The sequence below is a fragment of the Wolffia australiana genome, chromosome 4, assembly GCF_029677425.1.
Source record: "Wolffia australiana isolate 7733 chromosome 4, ASM2967742v1".
NCBI classification, from domain to species: domain Eukaryota; kingdom Viridiplantae; phylum Streptophyta; class Magnoliopsida; order Alismatales; family Araceae; genus Wolffia; species Wolffia australiana.
In genome coordinates this window covers 15,260,972-15,265,224 of record NC_135838.1, presented here as the reverse complement: position 1 = coordinate 15,265,224, position 4,253 = coordinate 15,260,972, and the positions used below count along the sequence as shown (strand labels likewise).

At 36.5% G+C, this 4,253-nt stretch overlaps 1 pseudogene; it reads left to right on the top strand.

The window, feature by feature from the left end:
• Window positions 1-2,839: 2,839 nt before the first annotated feature.
• On the top strand, window positions 2,840-2,931 carry LOC144702793 (small nucleolar RNA R71; annotated as a pseudogene).
• Window positions 2,932-4,253: the final 1,322 nt, after the last annotated feature.

The window sequence follows — 4,253 nt, the reverse complement described above, 5'->3', positions numbered from 1 at the left end:
TCGATGTCGTCATCTGCCTCCGTCTCAGGGGGGAGGATGATGACAGCGGATATCAGTGTTGGATATCGGATTCCAATATCCAACTTAGAAGGGTTGTATAAAAATATAATTTAATCATTATTAAGCAGAAGTTAGAAGAATCATCTTGCGCAAGAGGGTAGTTAGGCGCTTTTTATTTATTAAGTGGCATGTTTAATATATAGAGCTTAAACTTTTTTTTCCTCCCAAATGGGTTAACAGCAGGATTCCGAGTTTAACATCAAACTATGAATTCTTTATCCCATATGGAAGAAAATAGAAATTTCAGGCTCTATTTATTGGACGCATTATTAATATCCTAAATATATTATATATATAACCAGCTTAAAATATACTGAATTTTTACTAATATGTTACTATATCGTTTAATAAATATTATACCTTGTTTAATATATACAGCTCACAAAATGTTATGTCCTGAATAACTTGATTATATCCTGAATAACCATTAAGAAAAGAAAAGAAATTATGTCCTGATAGTATTTCTAAAATTTGATCAATGAAAGGAAGGGGATAATGGTCTTTCTTTGTAGCCTTATTTAATTTTCTAAAGTCAATACATACCCTCCATCTAGTTATCAGCCTTTTCTGGATTTCTTCTCCCTTCTCATTGATCTATACTGTTATTCCAGATTTCTTTGGCACCATGTGAACAGGGCTGACCCATTGACTATCAGAAATGGCATAAATAATACATGCATCTAGCCATTTCAATATTTCATTCTCTAATATTTCTCTCATATGTGGGTTCAGCCTACATTGGTGCTCCCTGGAAGGTTTAGAATCCTCTTCCAAAAATATTATGTGTTCACAAATTGATGAAGGGATTCTTCTAATATCCTCAAATGTCCACCCTAAGGCTTGTTTGTGCTCTCTCAATACCTTAAGCAGATCATTTTCTTGAGAAGGAGTAAGGGGCGAGGAAATAGTTACAGGTAGCAAATTTCTACTATCTAGGAAAGAATATTTCAAAGATGATGGGAGAGGTTTAAGCTCTAAGTTCAAATCTAGGGAGAGTGTAGGAGGATCAGGTTCTGATTTTTCCTGGTTGGTGTCATCTACTCTCAAAAGAAACCCTCGAATAGCCTCAACATCATCCTCCACTTCGTCACAAAATCTTAACTCTTTGTTACTCTCTTTAGGACATTTCATCATTTTGGATAAGTTTAATTTCACTCTTTCCTCTCCAACCTTAAATTCATCCATCCCTTTTTCCCAATCCATGATTGTTCTAGCTGTCACTAAGAAGAGCCTTCCTAGGATGATAGGTGCGAAACTTAGCTCCCCTTTCACCTTGACCTCATTTACAAAAAAATCTACAGGGATCTCACAATTTTCAATGTTTATCATCACATCAGATAATCTACCCTCTGGCTGTCTATTTTTTCCATCAGCTAGCAGTAGATCCATGCAGATTTCCTCTAATTCCCCGAAATCATATTCCTCATAAAAAACTTTTGGAATAATACTAATGCTATCTCATGTATCTAATAATACTCAAGTAAATGTCTTTCCACCGATTTGACATGTAATAAAAGGAGCTCTTGGATCTCTCTTTTTAATGGGAACAGAGTTTAAGATACTAGAGGCATTTTCAGAAAGTTTACTACCTCTTTGGTATTCCTAGTTGTGCATGAATCCATTAAATATTTCTTTAAAGAAGGTACACATTTAATCATGTCCTCTATGGCTACTGACATTGTGGTTTTCTTAAAATTCTCTTGGAGTCTATACTCATAATCAGAAGAAGACTTAGGGGGTTTTAAAGCCGAAGGATAAGGAATAAGGTGTAGGTTGAAGGTAGGGGTTCCACACTAGGTGATGGAGCCTCTCCTTCTCTTAGGTTATTTTCCTCCAATTTTGTTTTTTCCTTGCCTAGGTAAGGATCTTGAAGTTCCTTGCCATTTGTCAATTTTGAAATGGCTTGAATTTCTTCAAGATCTTCCTCATTTTCATGATATAGGCTTTGCTCTTGTAAATGACATAAATTCTTGGGGTTGATGGAAGGTTGAGTTGGAAATCAACCTGAGTGGGAGTTGGATTCAACTCCCTTACCTCCATGGTCAACTGTCCTTTGCTTCAAACTCTCCAAAAGTTGTCTTGTCTGCTCTTGAGCGTCCATCATCATCTTTGTTTGTGTTTCCATCATGGCTTGCATACACATCTCCATTTCTTCCCTTAGCCTTCAATTTTATTACTCTATCATGTGAGAGATCACAGTTATTAGAGTAGACAAATCCTGTACCTGGTTTTGTCGAGCTGCTTGATAAGGCTGCTATGGTGGGGTCTGGAATTGGACTCGTTGCTGGAAAGGTGCCTTGGTCCTTGGGAGTAGATTCCTTGGTTGTTGTAGATGGGCTTATTTGGTCCTCCCCAAGGCTGCTGGTTGTTCTTCAACACATGCACCTCCTCCTCTCCAAGTTGGCATGCTCCATCCTCATGATCTCTTCCAGAACATAGAGAATAAATCTTTTCTTTCACAAGGGGTGAGTTAGGGAGAAAAATATTCTTTAGAGTGGAAGTCAATTTTTCAAGCTTCTTGTTGGTTTCTCTTATCCCTGCATGAAGATCAGCTTCCATTGAAGTTACTTGCAGCACTCCCCCTCGTTTTGGGTTGGCGTTTCTTCCATTTTGACTTGCTCCTATTTCCTGTAGGTCACTTTCAGGCACCCTTTCCAAAATATCAAAAACTTCATCCTCATAAGCCATATAGAATGATCCACCAGCTATTTGATTCACTTTGCTTTTAAAATTATCATGAAGTGATTCATAAAATATTTCAGCTAGCTGACATTTTTCTATTCCATGGTGAGCGCATTTTTGGATTAATTCATTGAACTGTTCCCATGCTTCACTAAATGCTTCATGATCATGGGGATAAATTTCTGGATTTCTTTTCTATAAAAGTTAGTTTTGGAAAGTGGATAATATTTATGGAGAAATTTATTTTGCATTTCTTCCCATGAGTTAAATGTTATGCCTAAATTTATGTACCATGCAAAAGCTCTATCTTTTAAATTAAGTGGAAAATATTTCATTTTTAACGCTTTAGTAGTTAAACTGGAAATATTTTGAGAGGAACATCAAATGTAAAAATCATCACGAAATTCTAATGGGTTTTGAGAAGAATGACTAGTAAATTCAAGGAGAGAGCTAAGTAGGGTGTTGTCATACCTAAACATAACCCCCTCACCTACATTGATGTTGGTGCCAGTTTTCCTTAGACTTTCTAACGGAGTAGATCTGTCCAGCATTGCCCTTCTCCTCACTTGTTGTGGCTGACCATCTTCTGCCATATCGACTTCTTCTTTATCTTGAGTTGTAAGTGTTGCTGGAAGGGCAGGATATCGAGTCTCTAAATCTTCCTCTGTACTAGTCCCAGCCTTATAACTTGTTAAGAGCATCCATCTCCCAAGAACATATTAGAAGTACTGTTTATTGAGGGTTAGATGCCCTCAACTTCAGCAAAAGAGGAAAGCAAATACAAATTCACTAAATAAAGTCACCATGCTCCCTGACAACGGCGTCAATTGATAATTCACATTTAGGGGTAATTAGTGATGATTTAACTTCACTAATTAGTGTCGTTAGATTATCTGTATTAAAACAATAAAAATTTACAATAACCTTACTAGCGTAGGGAGAGTAAGGGTTGATACACAGAGAGCATGGGTTTTTCCTAATGAATTTGTGCTTTAGTTATAATTTTTTATGAATTTTAGAAGTGGTTTACTACCTATGAAGATAAATAACAAATAAAAATATAAACAAGGAAAATTAAAACATAATTAAAATATTTATTAAAATATTAGTAGGCAGAAAATAAAATTTTGGGATTTTTAAGGAATATTAAAGCCAAAATAAAATAGGAAATGAAACAGGCTGGCGCTAAATGGGGCAAGTGGCTTGGCGGAGGAGAGAGAACAATGGCCTGCACTAACTTTACTCTAGAATTAGTTCTAAAATGAATTTTTGAGCGTGGTTGGATGCGTTGGAACCGTCTGGATGTTGGCTAGCTTCTCCAAGAATAACCAAAAAGAACAAAAAGGTAAAAGTGAAAAAGGATAAATAAGAAGGTAACCTCTTTGTCACACCATCCAAGGCCCAAGGGACTTCTTCTTCTCCTTTCCACCAGCTTCTTTAGCCCTGGATGCTTCCTTCTCAGCCTGGCACTCACTAAGCTGAATGGATATATGACTCAATTTCACTTAGGC